This window comes from Salmo trutta, unplaced genomic scaffold (genome assembly GCF_901001165.1).
Source record: "Salmo trutta unplaced genomic scaffold, fSalTru1.1, whole genome shotgun sequence".
In the NCBI taxonomy this organism is placed as follows: Eukaryota; Metazoa; Chordata; class Actinopteri; order Salmoniformes; family Salmonidae; genus Salmo; species Salmo trutta.
The window spans coordinates 1-24,519 of NW_021823107.1; the positions used below are offsets into that span (position 1 = coordinate 1).

At 40.6% G+C, this 24,519-nt stretch overlaps 10 non-coding genes across 10 annotated transcripts; all 10 read left to right on the forward strand.

Annotated features, from left to right (window-relative positions):
* The first annotated feature begins 6,246 nt into the window (after positions 1-6,246).
* trnav-cac (transfer RNA valine (anticodon CAC)) lies at positions 6,247-6,319 on the forward strand. The gene has a single exon. It is a non-coding gene; the product is annotated as a tRNA-Val (tRNA).
* Positions 6,320-11,750: 5,431 nt separating this feature from the next.
* Positions 11,751-11,823, forward strand: trnav-aac (transfer RNA valine (anticodon AAC)). Its single transcript has one exon. It is a non-coding gene; the product is annotated as a tRNA-Val (tRNA).
* Positions 11,824-12,704: 881 nt separating this feature from the next.
* trnav-cac (transfer RNA valine (anticodon CAC)) lies at positions 12,705-12,777 on the forward strand. The gene has a single exon. It is a non-coding gene; the product is annotated as a tRNA-Val (tRNA).
* Positions 12,778-14,607: 1,830 nt separating this feature from the next.
* On the forward strand, positions 14,608-14,680 carry trnav-aac (transfer RNA valine (anticodon AAC)). Its single transcript has one exon. It is a non-coding gene; the product is annotated as a tRNA-Val (tRNA).
* An 881-nt stretch (positions 14,681-15,561) lies between these two features.
* trnav-cac (transfer RNA valine (anticodon CAC)) lies at positions 15,562-15,634 on the forward strand. Its single transcript has one exon. It is a non-coding gene; the product is annotated as a tRNA-Val (tRNA).
* Positions 15,635-17,476: 1,842 nt separating this feature from the next.
* On the forward strand, positions 17,477-17,549 carry trnav-aac (transfer RNA valine (anticodon AAC)). The gene has a single exon. It is a non-coding gene; the product is annotated as a tRNA-Val (tRNA).
* Positions 17,550-20,338: 2,789 nt separating this feature from the next.
* trnav-aac (transfer RNA valine (anticodon AAC)) lies at positions 20,339-20,411 on the forward strand. Its single transcript has one exon. It is a non-coding gene; the product is annotated as a tRNA-Val (tRNA).
* Positions 20,412-21,292: 881 nt separating this feature from the next.
* trnav-cac (transfer RNA valine (anticodon CAC)) lies at positions 21,293-21,365 on the forward strand. Its single transcript has one exon. It is a non-coding gene; the product is annotated as a tRNA-Val (tRNA).
* A 491-nt stretch (positions 21,366-21,856) lies between these two features.
* trnav-aac (transfer RNA valine (anticodon AAC)) lies at positions 21,857-21,929 on the forward strand. The gene has a single exon. It is a non-coding gene; the product is annotated as a tRNA-Val (tRNA).
* Positions 21,930-22,810: 881 nt separating this feature from the next.
* trnav-cac (transfer RNA valine (anticodon CAC)) lies at positions 22,811-22,883 on the forward strand. The gene has a single exon. It is a non-coding gene; the product is annotated as a tRNA-Val (tRNA).
* The last annotated feature ends 1,636 nt before the right edge of the window (positions 22,884-24,519 follow it).

Here is a 24,519-nt window from a genome sequence, read left to right on the forward strand (position 1 = left end):
TTAGACATGTCTTTCAATAACCAAGGTATGCAAAGTTATAAACAGGTTGTTTGGATCCTGATGCTATTGGTTAAGAGCAGGGAGTTGAAGCACCACCATCCCAGCATTCTGCGGGTAGTGCCTGTTAGCGGATCCATTAGATTTATAAATGCGCATCCACTGTCCCACGCCCAGCCAGTCAATTTATAAACTCATCTCCCCTGGAAAAATGTGTCTAGACCATGGTATTCAAACCTTTTCAGCAGGGACCCATTTTTTCCTACAAATTTCGGGGGTGCCCATTTTTTTTGCAATCATTTCTTGTGATCCCACCAAATACAACTTTAAAATCGGTACGTTACTTTTTTTTACATCAACAAACCTTCAATTACCCAATCAAATACTTTTTTTCTAATTAACTTTCTCAAAAACGTTTCTATATTGCTCATACAATAATCTGTACTCATAATTTTTTGTTCCTAAATAATGAATATATATCCCCACTGCAGTCCCCCCCCGACTTTAAATATCACTGGTCTAGACAATATTTCCCAATGCCCCTAGGCTAGCATATGGTTTGAAACAGTGAGGTTTGTCTAAACCTTGCTGTCTGCCTCTCCGACCTGTGGTCAATGTTGCCGTTTTTTGGTGACCTCCACCTTGCGATGTGTATGAATGTGACCAGAATGACAGCTTCTCTCAGCCTCCAGTATTTATGCTGCAGTAGTTTATGTGTCGGGGGCTAGGGTCAGTCTGTTACATCTGGAGTATTCTCTTGTCTTATCCGGTGGTCCTGTGTGAATGTAATAGCTCTCTCTAATTCTCTCTTCTTTCTTTCTTTGCTTTCTTTCTCTCGGAGGACCTGAGCCCTAGGACTCCTGGCACGATGACTCCTTGCTGTCCCCAGTCCACCTGGCCATGCTGCTGCTCCAGTTTCAACTGTTCTGCCTGCGGCTACGGAACCCTGACCTGTTCACCGGACGTGCTTGTTGCACCCTCGACAATTACTATGATTATTATTATTGACCATGCTGGTCATTACGAACATTTTAACATCTTGACTATGTTCGGTTATAATATCCACCCGGCACAGCCAGAAGGGACTGGCCACCCCTCATAGCCTGGTCCTCTCTAGGTTTCTTCCTAGGTTTTTGGCCTTTCTCAGGAGTTTTTCCTAGGGAGCTTTTCCCAGCCACCGTGCTTTCTTTCACATGCATTGCTTGCTGTTTGGGGTTTTAGGCTGGGTTTCTGTACAGCACTTTGAGATTCAGCTGATGTACGAAGGGCTATATAAATAAATTTGATTTGATTTGATTTGATTTGATTTGATTCTCTGAGCCAGGCAAATTAATTGATCAGGGTCATTATAATGGATATATCCAAAGAAATGGCAATATAATCCAAGGTAAAACAAACAAAAGTGCAGACAGTTTTCTGTCATTTCAGCTGCTTGATGTGATTGTGTGATAGATTTAGTTGGCTGGCTAGCAAAGGAAAAGTAGCTAGCCTGCATAGCTACAGTGCATTCGGAAAGTATTCAGACCCCTTACTTTTTTTCCACATTTTGTTACGTTACAGCCTTATTCTGAAAATGGATTAAGTCAAATAAAATCTATCTACACACAATACCCCATAATGACAAAGCGATAACATATCATTTTAATTCATAAAAAAATATTTAAAAATACCTTATTTACATACGTTTTCAGACCCTTTGCTATGAGGCTGGAAATTGAGCTCAGGTCCATCCTGTTTCCATTGATCATCCTTGAGATGTTCTACAACTTGATTGGAGTCCACCTGTGGTAAATTCAATGGATTGGTCATGATTTGAAAGGCACACACCTGTCTGTCTATATAAGGTTCCACAGTTGACAGTGCATGTCAGAGCATAAACTAAGCCATGAGGTGGAAGGAATTGTCCCTAGAGCTCCGAGACAGGATTGTGTCGAGGCACAGACGTGGGGAAGGGTACCGATACATTTCTGCAGCATTGAAGGTACCCAAGAACACAGTGGCTTCCATCATTCTTAAAAGGAAGAAGTTATGAACCACCCAAGACTCTTCCAAGAGCGGCTGCTCAGCCAAACCATCCCTACGGTGAATCAGCCCTTATTCAGGAGTTATTCACACGATAATTCCCGGGATCTCAAGCCTTATTGCTTAGTTAATGGACTAGTCATTTCTGACTTCATTAGGTTCTGAGAGCTTATTCAGGAGTTATTCACACGATAATTCCCAGGATCTCAAGCCTTATTGCTTAGTTAATGAGCTAAGTCATTTCTGACTTCATTAGGTTCTGAGAGCGATAAAATGCCCCACCCACCCACCCACCCAGCCAAAGTCACACCCTTAGTATCCTACTCATGCAGTTTCCGTAGTGTAGCGGTTATCACGTTCGCCTAACACGCGAAAGGAGACCGGGCGGAAGCACATTTTAACAAATTAGACAGTAAGCCTATTCACTTAGGGCTCGATCCCAATTTAGGAATTCATGCTTTTCCTACGCACTTCTCAGTATTTGCTATTCAGACTTACCCTTTTAAGTCGCGTAACGCACTCTGCTGGGGTGGCTAGCTTGGGCGCTCTGAATAAATTCCTGCTACGTGTGGTCTGAGTTCCATAATGATTCAAATAGGCTACATGTCCCAAATTATTGCAATACTTTAGCTTAATATGATTCACTAATGCTAGCAACCCTCAGGAACAATTCACAAGGATGTGACAGATTAAAGAAAGGTCAACAGAATGAAAGTATGCCAAAATAAATGTATGTGGCTGTTACTGACAGTGGCTCCCGATAGTGGCTAATATTAACATGATACAATTGTCAAATAAAACTGGGAAAAGCCCCACAGTTGAGGTGTCATAATACCCATAAAACCTAGCGGTCAAACAGGGAAATAGTTCCAACCATTTTTCCACCATTCATTTTTCCCACAGGGGATTTTAGAAACACTTAAAATAATACATTTGTAGTTCTTTATGATAGCCACATTAGCAGTTAATTAGCATTTAATTTTGGGGGGGGTAAATACAGGCGAATATTTTTTATAAAAGTCACCTTGTCCTAGAGAGAATTACACGGTTACCATGCCAGGGTAAGCCAACAAGAAACACAGGCCTTTTTATTTGTTTTTTAAAATCCCCTGTGGGGAATATGAATGGTGGAAAAAAGATTGGAACCATTTCCCTGTTCGACCGCTAGTTCTTATGGGTATTATGACTCCTACTGTGGTACTCTATTTGGGATATTATGGGCGGTAGACTTGTGGGCATTCCTAACATTTTCCATGACTTCCACTCTTTTTCTTGTAGTTTCCGTAGTGTAGTGGTTATCACGTTCGCCTCACATGTGGAAGGTCCCCTGTTCGAAACCGGGTGGAAACTAATTTTAACAAAACAGATAGTGATGACAGAAACAGGGTCATAACCTGAAAAAAACGAAACAAATACATAGGCCTGCAGAATACATGAATAGACCAGTCTTAGACATGTCTTTCAATAACCAGAGGCAGATAGTGATAACTGAAAAAAAACGAAACAAATACATAGGCCTACAGAATACATGAATAGACCAGTCTTAGACATGTCTTTCAATAACCAGAGGCAATGCAATGTTATTAAACAGGTTGTTTGGATCCTGGATGCTAATTGGTTAATAGCAGGGAGTTGAAGCACCACCATCCCAGCATTCTGCGTGTAGTGCCTGTTAGCGGTTCCATTAGATTTATAAATGCGCATCCACTGTCCCACGGCCCAGCCAGTCAATTTATAAACTTCATCTCCCCTGGAAAAATGTGTCTAGACCAATGGTATTCAAACCTTTTCAGCAGGGACACCATTTTTTCCTACAGAATTTCTGGGGTGCCCATTTTTTTGCAATCATTTCTTGTGATCCCACCCTAAATACAACTTTAAAATCGGTACGTTACATTTTTTTTTACATCAACAAATAACCTTCAATTACCCAATCAAATACTTTTTTTCTAATTAACTTTCTCAAAAACGTTTCTATATTGTCTCATACAATAATCTGTACTCATAATTTTTTGTTCCTAAATAATGAATATATATATCCCCACTGCAGTCCCCCCGACCCCGACTTTAAATATCACTGGTCTAGACAATATTTCCCAATGCCCCTAGGCTAGCATATGGTTTGAAACAGTTGAGGTTTGTCTAAACCTTGCTGTCTGCCTCTCCGACCTGTGGATCAATGTTGCCGTTTTTTTGGTGACCTCCACCGTGCGATGTGTATGAATGTGACCAGAATGACAGCTTCCCTGAGACAGGCAAATTAATTTATCAGGGTCATTATAATGGATATATCCAAAGAAATGGCATATAATCCAAGGTAAAACAAACAAAAGTGCAGACAGTTTTCTGTCATTTCAGCTGCTTGATGTGATTGTGTGATAGACTTAGTTGGCTGGCTAGCAAAGGAAAAGTAGCTAGCCTGCATAGCTACAGTGCATTCGGAAAGTATTCAGACCCCTTACTTTTTTCCACATTTTGTTACGTTACAGCCTTATTCTGAAAATGGATTAAGTCAAATAAAATCTATCTTCACACAATACCCCATAATGACAAAGCGATAACATATCATTTTTAATTCATAAAAAAGATTTAAAAAATACCTTAGTTACATACGTTTTCAGACCCTTTGCTATGAGGCTGGAAATTGAGCTCAGGTCCATCCTGTTTCCATTGATCATCCTTGAGATGTTTCTACAACTTGATTGGAGTCCACCTGTGGTAAATTCAATGGATTGGTCATGATTTGAAAAGGCACACACCTGTCTGTCTATATAAGGTTCCACAGTTGACAGTGCATGTCAGAGCATAAACTAAGCCATGAGGTGGAAGGAATTGTCCCTAGAGCTCCGAGACAGGATTGTGTCGAGGCACAGACGTGGGGAAGGGTACCGATACATTTCTGCAGCATTGAAGGTACCCAAGAACACAGTGGCTTCCATCATTCTTAAAAGGAAGAAGTTTGGAACCACCAAGACTCTTCCAAGAGCCGGCTGCTCAGCCAAACCATCCCTACGGTGAATCAGCCCTTATTCAGGAGTTATTCACACGATAATTCCCGGGATCTCAAGCCTTATTGCTTAGTTAATGGACTAAGTCATTTCTGACTTCATTAGGTTCTGAGAGCTTATTCAGGAGTTATTCACACGATAATTCCCAGGATCTCAAGCCTTATTGCTTAGTTAATGAGCTAAGTCATTTCTGACCATTAGGTTCTGAGAGCGATAAATGCCCCACCCACCCACCCAGCCAAAGTCACACCCTTAGTATCCTACTCATGCAGTTTCCGTAGTGTAGCGGTTATCACGTTCGCCTAACACGCGAAAGGAGACCGGGCGGAAGCACATTTTAACAAATTAGACAGTAAGCCTATTCACTTAGGGCTCGATCCCAATTTAGGAATTCATGCTTTTCCTACGCACTTCTCAGTATTTGCTATTCAGACTTACCCTTTTAAGTCGCGTAACGCACTCTGCTGGGGTGGCTAGCTTGGGCGCTCTGAATAAATTCCTGCTACGTGTGGTCTGAGTTCCATAATGATTCAAAAAGGCTACATGTCCCAAATTATTGCAATACTTTAGCTTAATATGATTCACTAATGCTAGCAACCCTCAGGAACAATTCACAAGGATGTGACAGATTAAAGAAAGGTCAACGGAATGAAAGTATGCCAAAATAAATGTATGTGGCTGTTACTGACAGTGGCTCCCGATAGTGGCTAATATTTAACATGATACAAATTGTCAAATAAAACTGGGAAAAGCCCCACAGTGGAGGTGTCATAATACCCATAAAACCTAGCGGTCAAACAGGGAAATGGTTCCAACCATTTTTCCACCATTCATTTTTCCCATAGGGGATTTTAGAAACACTTAAAATAATACATTTGTAGTTCTTTATGATAGCCACATTAGCAGTTAATTAGCATTTAATTTTGGGGGGGTAAATACAGGCGAATATTTTTTATAAAAGTCACCTTGTCCTAGAGAGAATTACACGGTTACCATGCCAGGGTAAGCCAACAAGAAACACAGGCCTTTTTTAATTGTTTTTAAAATCCCCTGTGGGGAATATGAATGGTGGAAAAAACGATTGGAACCATTTCCCTGTTCGACCGCTAGTTCTTCTGGGTATTATGACTCCTACTGTGGTACTCTATTTGGGATATTATGGGCGGTAGACTTGTGGGCATTCCTAACATTTTCCATGACTTCCAATTTTTTTCTTGTAGTTTCTGTAGTGTAGTGGTTATCACGTTCGCCTCACACGCGAAAGGTCCCCGGTTCGAAACCGGGCGGAAACAAATTTTAACAAAACAGATAGTGATGACAGAAACAGGGTCATAACTGAAAAAAACGAAACAAATACATAGGCCTGCAGAATACATGAATAGACCAGTCTTAGACATGTCTTTCAATAACCAGAGGCAGATAGTGATAACTGAAAAAAAACGAAACAAATACATAGGCCTACAGAATACATGAATAGACCAGTCTTAGACATGTCTTTCAATAACCAGAGGTAATGCAAAGTTATAAAACAGGTTGTTTGGATCCTGGATGCTAATTGGTTAAGAGCAGGGAGTTGAAGCACCACCATCCCAGCATTCTGCGGGTAGTGCCTGTTAGCGGATCCATTAGATTTATAAATGCGCATCCACTGTCCCACGGCCCAGCCAGTCAATTTATAAACTTCATCTCCCCTGGAAAAATGTGTCTAGACCAATGGTATTCAAACCTTTTCAGCAGGGACACCATTTTTTCCTACAGAATTTCTGGGGTGCCCATTTTTTTGCAATCATTTCTTGTGATCCCACCCCAAATACAACTTTGAAATCGGTACGTTATATTTTTTTTTACATCAACAAATAACCTTCAATTACCTTATCAAATACTTTTTTTCTAATTAACTTTCTCAAAAACGTTTCTATATTGTCTCATACAATAATCTGTACTCATAATTTTTTGTTCCTAAATAATGAATATATATATCCCCACTGCAGTCCCCCCGACCCCGACTTTAAATATCACTGGTCTAGACAATATTTCCCAATGCCCCTAGGCTAGCATATGGTTTGAAACAGTTGAGGTTTGTCTAAACCTTGCTGTCTTCCTCTCCGACCTGTGGATCAATGTTGCCGTTTTTTTGGTGACCTCCACCTTGCGATGTGTATGAATGTGACCAGAATGACAGCTTCTCTCAGCCTCCAGTATTTATGCTGCAGTAGTTTATGTGTCGGGGGGCTAGGGTCAGTCTGTTACATCTGGAGTATTCTCTTGTCTTATCCGGTGTCCTGTGTGAATGTAAATATGCTCTCTCTAATTCTCTCTTTCTTTCTTTCTTTCTTTCTCTCGGAGGACCTGAGCCCTAGGACTACCTGGCACGATGACTCCTTGCTGTCCCCAGTCCACCTGGCCATGCTGCTGCTCCAGTTTCAACTGTTCTGCCTGCGGCTACGGAACCCTGACCTGTTCACCGGACGTGCTTGTTGCACCCTCGACAATTACTATGATTATTATTATTTGACCATGCTGGTCATTTACGAACATTTTAACATCTTGACTATGTTCTGTTATAATATCCACCCGGCACAGCCAGAAGAGGACTGGCCACCCCTCATAGCCTGGTTCCTCTCTAGGTTTCTTCCTAGGTTTTTGGCCTTTCTCAGGAGTTTTTCCTAGGGAGTTTTTCCCAGCCACCGTGCTTCTTTCACATGCATTGCTTGCTGTTTGGGGTTTTAGGCTGGGTTTCTGTACAGCACTTTGAGATTTCAGCTGATGTACGAAGGGCTATATAAATAAATTTGATTTGATTTGATTTGATTTGATTCTCTGAGCCAGGCAAATTAATTGATCAGGGTCATTATAATGGATATATCCAAAGAAATGGCAATATAATCCAAGGTAAAACAAACAAAAGTGCAGACAGTTTTCTGTCATTTCAGCTGCTTGATGTGATTGTGTGATAGATTTAGTTGGCTGGCTAGCAAAGGAAAAGTAGCTAGCCTGCATAGCTACAGTGCATTCGGAAAGTATTCAGACCCCTTACTTTTTTCCACATTTTGTTACGTTACAGCCTTATTCTGAAAATGGATTAAGTCAAATAAAATCTATCTACACACAATACCCCATAATGACAAAGCGATAACATATCATTTTTAATTCATAAAAAAATATTTAAAAAATACCTTATTTACATACGTTTTCAGACCCTTTGCTATGAGGCTGGAAATTGAGCTCAGGTCCATCCTGTTTCCATTGATCATCCTTGAGATGTTTCTACAACTTGATTGGAGTCCACCTGTGGTAAATTCAATGGATTGGTCATGATTTGAAAAGGCACACACCTGTCTGTCTATATAAGGTTCCACAGTTGACAGTGCATGTCAGAGCATAAACTAAGCCATGAGGTGGAAGGAATTGTCCCTAGAGCTCCGAGACAGGATTGTGTCGAGGCACAGACGTGGGGAAGGGTACCGATACATTTCTGCAGCATTGAAGGTACCCAAGAACACAGTGGCTTCCATCATTCTTAAAAGGAAGAAGTTTGGAACCACCAAGACTCTTCCAAGAGCCGGCTGCTCAGCCAAACCATCCCTACGGTGAATCAGCCCTTATTCAGGAGTTATTCACACGATAATTCCCGGGATCTCAAGCCTTATTGCTTAGTTAATGGACTAAGTCATTTCTGACTTCATTAGGTTCTGAGAGCTTATTCAGGAGTTATTCACACGATAATTCCCAGGATCTCAAGCCTTATTGCTTAGTTAATGAGCTAAGTCATTTCTGACTTCATTAGGTTCTGAGAGCGATAAATGCCCCACCCACCCACCCACCCAGCCAAAGTCACACCCTTAGTATCCTACTCATGCAGTTTCCGTAGTGTAGCGGTTATCACGTTCGCCTAACACGCGAAAGGAGACCGGGCGGAAGCACATTTTAACAAATTAGACAGTAAGCCTATTCACTTAGGGCTCGATCCCAATTTAGGAATTCATGCTTTTCCTACGCACTTCTCAGTATTTGCTATTCAGACTTACCCTTTTAAGTCGCGTAACGCACTCTGCTGGGGTGGCTAGCTTGGGCGCTCTGAATAAATTCCTGCTACGTGTGGTCTGAGTTCCATAATGATTCAAATAGGCTACATGTCCCAAATTATTGCAATACTTTAGCTTAATATGATTCACTAATGCTAGCAACCCTCAGGAACAATTCACAAGGATGTGACAGATTAAAGAAAGGTCAACAGAATGAAAGTATGCCAAAATAAATGTATGTGGCTGTTACTGACAGTGGCTCCCGATAGTGGCTAATATTTAACATGATACAAATTGTCAAATAAAACTGGGAAAAGCCCCACAGTTGAGGTGTCATAATACCCATAAAACCTAGCGGTCAAACAGGGAAATAGTTCCAACCATTTTTCCACCATTCATTTTTCCCACAGGGGATTTTAGAAACACTTAAAATAATACATTTGTAGTTCTTTATGATAGCCACATTAGCAGTTAATTAGCATTTAATTTTGGGGGGGTAAATACAGGCGAATATTTTTTATAAAAGTCACCTTGTCCTAGAGAGAATTACACGGTTACCATGCCAGGGTAAGCCAACAAGAAACACAGGCCTTTTTTAATTGTTTTTAAAATCCCCTGTGGGGAATATGAATGGTGGAAAAAAGATTGGAACCATTTCCCTGTTCGACCGCTAGTTCTTATGGGTATTATGACTCCTACTGTGGTACTCTATTTGGGATATTATGGGCGGTAGACTTGTGGGCATTCCTAACATTTTCCATGACTTCCACTCTTTTTCTTGTAGTTTCCGTAGTGTAGTGGTTATCACGTTCGCCTCACATGTGGAAGGTCCCCTGTTCGAAACCGGGTGGAAACTAATTTTAACAAAACAGATAGTGATGACAGAAACAGGGTCATAACTGAAAAAAACGAAACAAATACATAGGCCTGCAGAATACATGAATAGACCAGTCTTAGACATGTCTTTCAATAACCAGAGGCAGATAGTGATAACTGAAAAAAAACGAAACAAATACATAGGCCTACAGAATACATGAATAGACCAGTCTTAGACATGTCTTTCAATAACCAGAGGCAATGCAATGTTATTAAACAGGTTGTTTGGATCCTGGATGCTAATTGGTTAATAGCAGGGAGTTGAAGCACCACCATCCCAGCATTCTGCGTGTAGTGCCTGTTAGCGGTTCCATTAGATTTATAAATGCGCATCCACTGTCCCACGGCCCAGCCAGTCAATTTATAAACTTCATCTCCCCTGGAAAAATGTGTCTAGACCAATGGTATTCAAACCTTTTCAGCAGGGACACCATTTTTTCCTACAGAATTTCTGGGGTGCCCATTTTTTTGCAATCATTTCTTGTGATCCCACCCTAAATACAACTTTAAAATCGGTACGTTACATTTTTTTTTACATCAACAAATAACCTTCAATTACCCAATCAAATACTTTTTTTCTAATTAACTTTCTCAAAAACGTTTCTATATTGTCTCATACAATAATCTGTACTCATAATTTTTTGTTCCTAAATAATGAATATATATATCCCCACTGCAGTCCCCCCGACCCCGACTTTAAATATCACTGGTCTAGACAATATTTCCCAATGCCCCTAGGCTAGCATATGGTTTGAAACAGTTGAGGTTTGTCTAAACCTTGCTGTCTGCCTCTCCGACCTGTGGATCAATGTTGCCGTTTTTTTGGTGACCTCCACCGTGCGATGTGTATGAATGTGACCAGAATGACAGCTTCCCTGAGACAGGCAAATTAATTTATCAGGGTCATTATAATGGATATATCCAAAGAAATGGCAATATAATCCAAGGTAAAACAAACAAAAGTGCAGACAGTTTTCTGTCATTTCAGCTGCTTGATGTGATTGTGTGATAGACTTAGTTGGCTGGCTAGCAAAGGAAAAGTAGCTAGCCTGCATAGCTACAGTGCATTCGGAAAGTATTCAGACCCCTTACTTTTTTCCACATTTTGTTACGTTACAGCCTTATTCTGAAAATGGATTAAGTCAAATAAAATCTATCTTCACACAATACCCCATAATGACAAAGCGATAACATATCATTTTTAATTCATAAAAAAAGATTTAAAAAATACCTTATTTACATACGTTTTCAGACCCTTTGCTATGAGGCTGGAAATTGAGCTCAGGTCCATCCTGTTTCCATTGATCATCCTTGAGATGTTTCTACAACTTGATTGGAGTCCACCTGTGGTAAATTCAATGGATTGGTCATGATTTGAAAAGGCACACACCTGTCTGTCTATATAAGGTTCCACAGTTGACAGTGCATGTCAGAGCATAAACTAAGCCATGAGGTGGAAGGAATTGTCCCTAGAGCTCCGAGACAGGATTGTGTCGAGGCACAGACGTGGGGAAGGGTACCGATACATTTCTGCAGCATTGAAGGTACCCAAGAACACAGTGGCTTCCATCATTCTTAAAAGGAAGAAGTTTGGAACCACCAAGACTCTTCCAAGAGCCAGCTGCTCAGCCAAACCATCCCTACGGTGAATCAGCCCTTATTCAGGAGTTATTCACACGATAATTCCCGGGATCTCAAGCCTTATTGCTTAGTTAATGGACTAAGTCATTTCTGACTTCATTAGGTTCTGAGAGCGATAAATGCCCCACCCACCCAGCCACCCACCCAGCCAAAGTCACACCCTTAGTATCCTACTCATGCAGTTTCTGTAGTGTAGTGTTTATCACGTTCGCCTAACACGCGAAAGGTCCCCGGTTCGAGACCGGGCGGAAACACATTATAACAAATTAGACAGTAAGCCTATTCACTTAGGGCTCGATCCCAATTTAGGAATTCATTCTTTTCCTACGCACTTCTCAGTATTTGCTATTCAGACTTACCCTTTTAAGTCGCGTAACGCACTCTGCTGGGGTGGCTAGCTTGGGCGCTCTGAATAAATTCCTGCTACGTGTGGTCTGAGTTCCGTAATGATTCAAATAGGCTACATGTCCCAAATTATTGCAATACTTTAGCTTAATATGATTCACTAATGCTAGCAACCCTCAGGAACAATTCACAAGGATGTGACAGATTAAAGGTCAACGGAATGAAAGTATGCCAAAATAAAAGTATGTGGCTGTTACTGACAGTGGCTCCCGATAGTGGCTAATATTTAACATGATACAAATTGTCAAATAAAACTGGGAAAAGCCCCACAGTGGAGGTGTCATAATACCCATAAAACCTAGCGGTCAAACAGGGAAATGGTTCCAACCATTTTTCCACCATTCATTTTTCCCATAGGGGATTTTAGAAACACAAAAAATAATACATTTGTAGTTCTTTATGATAGCCACATTAGCAGTTAATTAGCATTTAATTTTGGGGGGGTAAATACAGGCGAATATTTTTTATAAAAGTCACCTTGTCCTAGAGAGAATTACACGGTTACCATGCCAGGGTAAGCCAACAAGAAACACAGGCCTTTTTTAAGTGTTTTTAAAATCCCCTGTGGGGAATATGAATGGTGGAAAAACGATTGGAACCATTTCCCTGTTCGACCGCTAGTTCTTATGGGTATTATGACTCCTACTGTGGTACTCTATTTGGGATATTATGGGCGGTAGACTTGTGTGCATTCCTAACATTTTCCATGACTTCCACTCTTTTTCTTGTAGTTTCCGTAGTGTAGTGGTTATCACGTTCGCCTCACACGCGAAAGGTCCCCGGTTCGAAACCGGGTGGAAACTAATTTTAACAAAACAGATAGTGATGACAGAAACAGGGTCATAACTGAAAAAAACTAAACAAATACATAGGCCTGCAGAATACATGAATAGACCAGTCTTAGACATGTCTTTCAATAACCAGAGGCAGATAGTGATAACTGAAAAAAAACTAAACAAATACATAGGCCTACAGAATACATGAATAGACCAGTCTTAGACATGTCTTTCAATAACCAGAGGCAATGCAATGTTATAAAAAAGGTTGTTTGGATCCTGGATGCTAATTGGTTAATAGCAGGGAGTTGAAGCACCACCATCCCAGCAATCTGCGGGTAGTGCCTGTTAGCGGTTCCATTAGATTTATAAATGCGCATCCACTGTCCCACGGCCCAGCCAGTCAATTTATAAACGTCATCTCCCCTGGAAAAATGTGTCTAGACCAATGGTATTCAAACCTTTTCAGCAGGGACACCATTTTTTCCTACAGAATTTCTGGGGTCCCCATTTTTTTGCAATCATTTCTTGTGATCCCACCCCAAATACAACTTTAAAATCGGTACGTTACATTTTTTTTTACATCAACAAATAACCTTCAATTACCCAATCAAATACTTTTTTTTAATTAACTTTCTCAAAAACGTTTCTATATTGTCTCATACAATAATCTGTACTCATAATTTTTTGTTCCTAAATAATGAATATATATATCCCCACTGCAGTCCCTCCGACCCCGATTTTAAATATCACTGGTCTAGACAATATTTCCCAATGCCCCTAGGCTAGCATATGGTTTGAAACAGTTGAGGTTTGTCTAAACCTTGCTGTCTGCCTCTCCGACCTGTGGATCAATGTTGCCGTTTTTTTGGTGACCTCCACCGTGCGATGTGTATGAATGTGACCAGAATGACAGCTTCTCTGAGCCAGGCAAATTAATTTATCAGGGTCATTATAATGGATATATCCAAAGAAATGGCAATATAATCCAAGGTAAAACAAACAAAAGTGCAGACAGTTTTCTGTCATTTCAGCTGCTTGATGTGATTGTGTGATAGACTTAGTTGGCTGGCTAGCAAAGGAAAAGTAGCTAGCCTGCATAGCTACGGTGCATTCGGAAAGTATTCAGACCCCTTACTTTTTTCCACATTTTGTTACGTTACAGCCTTATTCTGAAAATGGATTAAGTCAAATAAAATCTATCTACACACAATACCCCATAATGACAAAGCGATAACATATCATTTTTAATTCATAAAAAAAGATTTAAAAATACCTTATTTACATACGTTTTCAGACCCTTTGCTATGAGGCTGGAAATTGAGCTCAGGTCCATCCTGTTTCCATTGATCATCCTTGAGATGTTTCTACAACTTGATTGGAGTCCACCTGTGGTAAAGTCAATGGATTGGTCATGATTTGAAAAGGCACACACCTGTCTATCTATATAAGGTTCCACAGTTGACAGTGCATAAACTAAGCCATGAGGTGGAAGGAATTGTCCCTAGAGCTCCGAGACAGGATTGTGTCGAGGCACAGACGTGGGGAAGGGTACCGATACATTTCTGCAGCATTGAAGGTACCCAAGAACACAGTGGCTTCCATCATTCTTAAAAGGAAGAAGTTTGGAACCACCAAGACTCTTCCAAGAGCCAGCTGCTCAGCCAAACCATCCCTACGGTGAATCAGCCCTTATTCAGGAGTTATTCACACGATAATTCCCGGGATCTCAAGCCTTATTGCTTAGTTAATGGACTAAGTCATTTCTGACTTCATTAGGTTCTGAGAGCGATAAATGCCCCACCCACCCAGCCACCCACCCAGCCAAAGTCACACCCTTAGTATCCTACTCATGCAGTTTCTGTAGTGTAGTGGTTATCACGTTCGCCTAACACGCGAAAGGTCCCCGGTTCGAGACCGGGCAGAAACACATTATAACAAATTAGACAGTAAGCCTATTCACTTAGGGCTCGATCCCAATTTAGGAATTCATTCTTTTCCTACGCACTTCTCAGTATTTGCTATTCAGACTTACCCTTTTAAGTCGCGTAACGCACTCTGCTGGGGTGGCTAGCTTGGGCGCTCTGAATAAATTCCTGCTACGTGTGGTCTGAGTTCCATAATGATTCAAATAGGCTACATGTCCCAAATTATTGCAATACTTTAGCTTAATATGATTCACTAATGCTAGCAACCCTCAGGAACAATTCACAAGGATGTGACAGATTAAAGGTCAACGGAATGAAAGTATGCCAAAATAAATGAATGTGGCTGTTACTGACAGTGGCTCCCGATAGTGGCTAATATTTAACATGATACAAATTGTCAAATAAAACTGGGAAAAGCCCCACAGTGGAGGTGTCATAATACCCATAAAACCTAGCGGTCAAACAGGGAAATGGTTCCAACCATTTTTCCACCATTCATTTTTCCCATAGGGGATTTTAGAAACACAAAAAATAATACATTTGTAGTTCTTTATGATAGCCACATTAGCAGTTAATTAGCATTTAATTTTGGGGGGGTAAATACAGGCGAATATTTTTTATAAAAGTCACCTTGTCCTAGAGAGAATTACACGGTTACCATGCCAGGGTAAGCCAACAAGAAACACAGGCCTTTTTTAATTGTTTTTAAAATCCCCTGTGGGGAATATGAATGGTGGAAAAACGATTGGAACCATTTCCCTGTTCGACCGCTAGTTCTTATGGGTATTATGACTCCTACTGTGGTACTCTATTTGGGATATTATGGGCGGTAGACTTGTGTGCATTCCTAACATTTTCCATGACTTCCACTCTTTTTCTTGTAGTTTCCGTAGTGTAGTGGTTATCACGTTCGCCTCACACGCGAAAGGTCCCCGGTTCGAAACCGGGTGGAAACTAATTTTAACAAAACAGATAGTGATGACAGAAACAGGGTCATAACTGAAAAAAACGAAACAAATACATAGGCCTGCAGAATACATGAATAGACCAGTCTTAGACATGTCTTTCAATAACCAGAGGCAGATAGTGATAACTGAAAAAAAACGAAACAAATACATAGGCCTACAGAATACATGAATAGACCAGTCTTAGACATGTCTTTCAATAACCAGAGGCAATGCAATGTTATTAAACAGGTTGTTTGGATCCTGGATGCTAATTGGTTAATAGCAGGGAGTTGAAGCACCACCATCCCAGCATTCTGCGTGTAGTGCCTGTTAGCGGTTCCATTAGATTTATAAATGCGCATCCACTGTCCCACGGCCCAGCCAGTCAATTTATAAACTTCATCTCCCCTGGAAAAATGTGTCTAGACCAATGGTATTCAAACCTTTTCAGCAGGGACACCATTTTTTCCTACAGAATTTCTGGGGTGCCCATTTTTTTGCAATCATTTCTTGTGATCCCACCCTAAATACAACTTTAAAATCGGTACGTTACATTTTTTTTTACATCAACAAATAACCTTCAATTACCCAATCAAATACTTTTTTTCTAATTAACTTTCTCAAAAACGTTTCTATATTGTCTCATACAATAATCTGTACTCATAATTTTTTGTTCCTAAATAATGAATATATATATCCCCACTGCAGTCCCCCCGACCCCGACTTTAAATATCACTGGTCTAGACAATATTTCCCAATGCCCCTAGGCTAGCATATGGTTTGAAACAGTTGAGGTTTGTCTAAACCTTGCTGTCTGCCTCTCCGACCTGTGGATCAATGTTGCCGTTTTTTTGGTGACCTCCACCGTGCGATGTGTATGAATGTGACCAGAATGACAGCTTCCCTGAGACAGGCAAATTAATTTATCAGGGTCATTATAATGGATATATCCAAAGAAATGGCAATATAATCCAAGGTAAAACAAACAAAAGTGCAGACAGTTTTCTGTCATTTCAGCTGCTTGATGTGATTGTGTGATAGATTTAGTTGGCTGGCTAGCAAAGGAAAAGTAGCTAGCCTGCATAGCTACAGTGCATTCGGAAAGTATTCAGACCCCTTACTTTTTTCCACATTTTGTTACGTTACAGCCTTATTCTGAAAATGGATTAAGTCAAATAAAATCTATCTTCACACAATACCCCATAATGACAAAGCGATAACATATCATTTTTAATTCATAAAAAAAGATTTAAAAAATACCTTATTTACATACGTTTTCAGACCCTTTGCTATGAGGCTGGAAATTGAGCTCAGGTCCATCCTGTTTCCATTGATCATCCTTGAGATGTTTCTACAACTTGATTGGAGTCCACCTGTGGTAAATTCAATGGATTGGTCATGATTTGAAAAGGCACACACCTGTCTGTCTATATAAGGTTCCACAGTTGACAGTGCATGTCAGATTATAAACTAAGCCATGAGGTGGAAGGAATTGTCCCTAGAGCTCCGAGACAGGATTGTGTCGAGGCACAGACGTGGGGAAGGGTACCGATACATTTCTGCAGCATTGAAGGTACCCAAGAACACAGTGGCTTCCATCATTCTTAAAAGGAAGAAGTTTGGAACCACCAAGACTCTTCCAAGAGCCAGCTGCTCAGCCAAACCATCCCTACGGTGAATCAGCCCTTATTCAGGAGTTATTCACACGATAATTCCCGGGATCTCAAGCCTTATTGCTTAGTTAATGGACTAAGTCATTTCTGACTTCATTAGGTTCTGAGAGCGATAAATGCCCCACCCACCCAGCCACCCACCCAGCCAAAGTCACACCCTTAGTATCCTACTCATGCAGTTTCTGTAGTGTAGTGGTTATCACGTTCGCCTAACACGCGAAAGGTCCCCGGTTCGAGACCGGGCGGAAACACATTTTAACAAATTAGACAGTAAGCCTATTCACTTAGGGCTCGATCCCAATTTAGGAATTCATTCTTTTCCTACGCACTTCTCAGTATTTGCTATTCAGACTTACCCTTTTAAGTCGCGTAACGCACTCTGCTGGGGTGGCTAGCTTGGGCGCTCTGAATAAATTCCTGCTACGTGTGGTCTGAGTTCCATAATGATTCAAATAGGCTACATGTCCCAAATTATTGCAATACTTTAGCTTAATATGATTCACTAATGCTAGCAACCCTCAGGAACAATTCACAAGGATGTGACAGATTAAAGAAAGGTCAACGGAATGAAAGTATGCCAAAATAAATGTATGTGGCTGTTACTGACAGTGGCTCCCGATAGTGGCTAATATTTAACATGATACAAATTGTCAAATAAAACTGGGAAAAGCCCCACAGTGGAGGTGTCATAATACCCATAAAACCTAGCGGTCAAACAGGGAAATGGTTCCAACCATTTTTCCACCATTCATTTTTCCCATAGGGGATTTTAGAAACACAAAAAATAATACATTTGTAGTTCTTTATGATAGCCACATTAGCAGTTAATTAGCATTTAATTTTGGGGGGGTAAATACAGGCGAATATTTTTTATAAAAGTCACCTTGTCCTAGAGAGAATTACACGGTTACCATGCCAGGGTAAGCCAACAAGAAACACAGGCCTTTTTTAAGTGTTTTTAAAATCCCCTGTGGGGAATATGAATGGTGGAAAAACGATTGGAACCATTTCCCTGTTCGACCGCTAGTTCTTATGGGTATTATGACTCCTACTGTGGTACTCTATTTGGGATATTATGGGCGGTAGACTTGTGTGCATTCCTAACATTTTCCATGACTTCCACTCTTTTTCTTGTAGTTTCCGTAGTGTAGTGGTTATCACGTTCGCCTCACATGTGAAAGGTCCCCGGTTCGAAACCGCGCGGAAACAAATTTTAACAAAACAGATAGTGATGACAGAAACAGGGTCATAACTGAAAAAAACGAAACAAATACATAGGCCTGCAGAATACATGGATAGACCAGTCTTAGACCTGTCTTTCAATAACCAGAGGCAGATAGTGATAACTGAAAAAAAACAAAACAAATACATAGGCCTACAGAATACATGAATAGACCAGTCTTAGACATGTCTTTCAATAACCGGAGGCAATGCAATGTTATAAAACAGGTTGTTTGGATCCTGGATGCTAATTGGTTAATAGCAGGGAGTTGAAGCACCACCATCCCAGCAATCTGCGGGTAGTGCCTGTTAGCGGTTCCATTAGATTTATAAATGCGCATCCACTGTCCCACGGCCCAGCCAGTCAATTTATAAACGTCATCTCCCCTGGAAAAATGTTTCTAGACCAATGGTATTCAAACCTTTTCAGCAGGGACACCATTTTTTCCTACAGAATTTCTGGGGTCCCCATTTTTTTGCAATCATTTCTTGTGATCCCACCCCAAATACAACTTTAAAATCGGTACGTTACATTTTTTTTTACATCAACAAATAACCTTCAATTACCCAATCAAATACTTTTTTTTAATTAACTTTCTCAAAAACGTTTCTATATTGTCTCATACAATAATCTGTACTCATAATTTTTTGTTCCTAAATAATGAATATATATATCCCCACTGCAGTCCCTCCGACCCCGACTTTAAATATCACTGGTCTAGACAATATTTCCCAATGCCCCTAGGCTAGCATATGGTTTGAAACAGTTGAGGTTTGTCTAAACCTTGCTGTCTGCCTCTCCGACCTGTGGATCAATGTTGCCGTTTTTTTGGTGACCTCCACCGTGCGATGTGTATGAATGTGACCAGAATGACAGCTTCTCTGAGCCAGGCAAATTAATTTATCAGGGTCATTATAATGGATATATCCAAAGAAATGGCAATATAATCCAAGGTAAAACAAACAAAAGTGCAGACAGTTTTCTGTCATTTCAGCTGCTTGATGTGATTGTGTGATAGACTTAGTTGGCTGGCTAGCAAAGGAAAAGTAGCTAGCCTGCATAGCTACGGTGCATTCGGAAAGTATTCAGACCCCTTACTTTTTTCCACATTTTGTTACGTTACAGCCTTATTCTGAAAATGGATTAAGTCAAATAAAATCTATCTACACACAATACCCCATAATGACAAAGCGATAACATATCATTTTTAATTCATAAAAAAAGATTTAAAAAATACCTTATTTACATACGTTTTCAGACCCTTTGCTATGAGGCTGGAAATTGAGCTCAGGTCCATCCTGTTTCCATTGATCATCCTTGAGATGTTTCTACAACTTGATTGGAGTCCACCTGTGGTAAAGTCAATGGATTGGTCATGATTTGAAAAGGCACACACCTGTCTATCTATATAAGGTTCCACAGTTGACAGTGCATAAACTAAGCCATGAGGTGGAAAGAATTGTCCCTAGAGCTCCGAGACAGGATTGTGTCGAGGCACAGACGTGGGGAAGGGTACCGATACATTTCTGCAGCATTGAAGGTACCCAAGAACACAGTGGCTTCCATCATTCTTAAAAGGAAGAAGTTTGGAACCACCAAGACTCTTCCAAGAGCCAGCTGCTCAGCCAAACCATCCCTACGGTGAATCAGCCCTTATTCAGGAGTTATTCACACGATAATTCCCGGGATCTCAAGCCTTATTGCTTAGTTAATGGACTAAGTCATTTCTGACTTCATTAGGTTCTGAGAGCGATAAATGCCCCACCCACCCAGCCACCCACCCAGCCAAAGTCACACCCTTAGTATCCTACTCATGCAGTTTCTGTAGTGTAGTGGTTATCACGTTCGCATAACACGCGAAAGGTCCCCGGTTCGAGACCGGGCGGAAACACATTATAACAAATTAGACAGTAAGCCTATTCACTTAGGGCTCGATCCCAATTTAGGAATTCATTCTTTTCCTACGCACTTCTCAGTATTTGCTATTCAGACTTACCCTTTTAAGTCGCGTAACGCACTCTGCTGGGGTGGCTAGCTTGGGCGCTCTGAATAAATTCCTGCTACGTGTGGTCTGAGTTCCATAATGATTCAAATAGGCTACATGTCCCAAATTATTGCAATACTTTAGCTTAATATGATTCACTAATGCTAGCAACCCTCAGGAACAATTCACAAGGATGTGACAGATTAAAGGTCAACGGAATGAAAGTATGCCAAAATAAATGAATGTGGCTGTTACTGACAGTGGCTCCCGATAGTGGCTAATATTTAACATGATACAAATTGTCAAATAAAACTGGGAAAAGCCCCACAGTGGAGGTGTCATAATACCCATAAAACCTAGCGGTCAAACAGGGAAATGGTTCCAACCATTTTTCCACCATTCATTTTTCCCATAGGGGATTTTAGAAACACAAAAAATAATACATTTGTAGTTCTTTATGATAGCCACATTAGCAGTTAATTAGCATTTAATTTTGGGGGGGTAAATACAGGCGAATATTTTTTATAAAAGTCACCTTGTCCTAGAGAGAATTACACGGTTACCATGCCAGGGTAAGCCAACAAGAAACACAGGCCTTTTTTAATTGTTTTTAAAATCCCCTGTGGGGAATATGAATGGTGGAAAAACGATTGGAACCATTTCCCTGTTCGACCGCTAGTTCTTATGGGTATTATGACTCCTACTGTGGTACTCTATTTGGGATATTATGGGCGGTAGACTTGTGTGCATTCCTAACATTTTCCATGACTTCCACTCTTTTTCTTGTAGTTTCCGTAGTGTAGTGGTTATCACGTTCGCCTCACACGCGAAAGGTCCCCGGTTCGAAACCGGGTGGAAACTAATTTTAACAAAACAGATAGTGATGACAGAAACAGGGTCATAACTGAAAAAAACGAAACAAATACATAGGCCTGCAGAATACATGAATAGACCAGTCTTAGACCTGTCTTTCAATAACCAGAGGCAGATAGTGATAACTGAAAAAAAACGAAACAAATACATAGGCCTACAGAATACATGAATAGACCAGTCTTAGACATGTCTTTCAATAACCAGAGGCAATGCAATGTTATAAAAAAGGTTGTTTGGATCCTGGATGCTAATTGGTTAATAGCAGGGAGTTGAAGCACCACCATCCCAGCAATCTGCGGGTAGTGCCTGTTAGCGGTTCCATTAGATTTATAAATGCGCATCCACTGTCCCACGGCCCAGCCAGTCAATTTATAAACGTCATCTCCCCTGGACTTCATTAGGTTCTGAGAGCGATAAATGCCCCACCCACCCAGCCACCCACCCAGCCAAAGTCACACCCTTAGTATCCTACTCATGCAGTTTCTGTAGTGTAGTGTTTATCACGTTCGCCTAACACGCGAAAGGTCCCCGGTTCGAGACCGGGCAGAAACACATTATAACAAATTAGACAGTAAGCCTATTCACTTAGGGCTCGATCCCAATTTAGGAATTCATGCTTTTCCTACGCACTTCTCAGTATTTGCTATTCAGACTTACCCTTTTAAGTCGCGTAACGCACTCTGCTGGGGTGGCTAGCTTGGGCGCTCTGAATAAATTCCTGCTACGTGTGGTCTGAGTTCCATAATGATTCAAATAGGCTACATGTCCCAAATTATTGCAATACTTTAGCTTAATATGATTCACTAATGCTAGCAACCCTCAGGAACAATTCACAAGGATGTGACAGATTAAAGGTCAACGGAATGAAAGTATGCCAAAATAAATGAATGTGGCTGTTACTGACAGTGGCTCCCGATAGTGGCTAATATTTAACATGATACAAATTGTCAAATAAAACTGGGAAAAGCCCCACAGTGGAGGTGTCATAATACCCATAAAACCTAGCGGTCAAACAGGGAAATGGTTCCAACCATTTTTCCACCATTCATTTTTCCCATAGGGGATTTTAGAAACACAAAAAATAATACATTTGTAGTTCTTTATGATAGCCACATTAGCAGTTAATTAGCATTTAATTTTGGGGGGGTAAATACAGGCGAATATTTTTTATAAAAGTCACCTTGTCCTAGAGAGAATTACACGGTTACCATGCCAGGGTAAGCCAACAAGAAACACAGGCCTTTTTTAATTGTTTTTAAAATCCCCTGTGGGGAATATGAATGGTGGAAAAACGATTGGAACCATTTCCCTGTTCGACCGCTAGTTCTTATGGGTATTATGACTCCTACTGTGGTACTCTATTTGGGATATTATGGGCGGTAGACTTGTGTGCATTCCTAACATTTTCCATGACTTCCACTCTTTTTCTTGTAGTTTCCGTAGTGTAGTGGTTATCACGTTCGCCTCACACGCGAAAGGTCCCCGGTTCGAAACCGGGTGGAAACTAATTTTAACAAAACAGATAGTGATGACAGAAACAGGGTCATAACTGAAAAAAACGAAACAAATACATAGGCCTGCAGAATACATGAATAGACCAGTCTTAGACCTGTCTTTCAATAACCAGAGGCAGATAGTGATAACTGAAAAAAAACGAAACAAATACATAGGCCTACAGAATACATGAATAGACCAGTCTTAGACATGTCTTTCAATAACCAGAGGCAATGCAATGTTATAAAAAAGGTTGTTTGGATCCTGGATGCTAATTGGTTAATAGCAGGGAGTTGAAGCACCACCATCCCAGCAATCTGCGGGTAGTGCCTGTTAGCGGTTCCATTAGATTTATAAATGCGCATCCACTGTCCCACGGCCCAGCCAGTCAATTTATAAACGTCATCTCCCCTGGAAAAATGTGTCTAGACCAATGGTATTCAAACCTTTTCAGCAGGGACACTATTTTTTCCTACAGAATTTCTGGGGTCCCCATTTTTTTGCAATCATTTCTTGTGATCCCACCCCAAATACAACTTTAAAATCGGTACGTTACATTTTTTTTTACATCAACAAATAACCTTCAATTACCCAATCAAATACTTTTTTTTAATTAACTTTCTCAAAAACGTTTCTATATTGTCTCATACAATAATCTGTACTCATAATTTTTTGTTCCTAAATAATGAATATATATATCCCCACTGCAGTCCCTCCGACCCCGACTTTAAATATCACTGGTCTAGACAATATTTCCCAATGCCCCTAGGCTAGCATATGGTTTGAAACAGTTGAGGTTTGTCTAAACCTTGCTGTCTGCCTCTCCGACCTGTGGATCAATGTTGCCGTTTTTTTGGTGACCTCCACCGTGCGATGTGTATGAATGTGACCAGAATGACAGCTTCTCTGAGCCAGGCAAATTAATTTATCAGGGTCATTATAATGGATATATCCAAAGAAATGGCAATATAATCCAAGGTAAAACAAACAAAAGTGCAGACAGTTTTCTGTCATTTCAGCTGCTTGATGTGATTGTGTGATAGACTTAGTTGGCTGGCTAGCAAAGGAAAAGTAGCTAGCCTGCATAGCTACGGTGCATTCGGAAAGTATTCAGACCCCTTACTTTTTTCCACATTTTGTTACGTTACAGCCTTATTCTGAAAATGGATTAAGTCAAATAAAATCTATCTACACACAATACCCCATAATGACAAAGCGATAACATATCATTTTTAATTCATAAAAAAAGATTTAAAAAATACCTTATTTACATACGTTTTCAGACCCTTTGCTATGAGGCTGGAAATTGAGCTCAGGTCCATCCTGTTTCCATTGATCATCCTTGAGATGTTTCTACAACTTGATTGGAGTCCACCTGTGGTAAAGTCAATGGATTGGTCATGATTTGAAAAGGCACACACCTGTCTATCTATATAAGGTTCCACAGTTGACAGTGCATAAACTAAGCCATGAGGTGGAAGGAATTGTCCCTAGAGCTCCGAGACAGGATTGTGTCGAGGCACAGACGTGGGGAAGGGTACCGATACATTTCTGCAGCATTGAAGGTACCCAAGAACACAGTGGCTTCCATCATTCTTAAAAGGAAGAAGTTTGGAACCACCAAGACTCTTCCAAGAGCCAGCTGCTC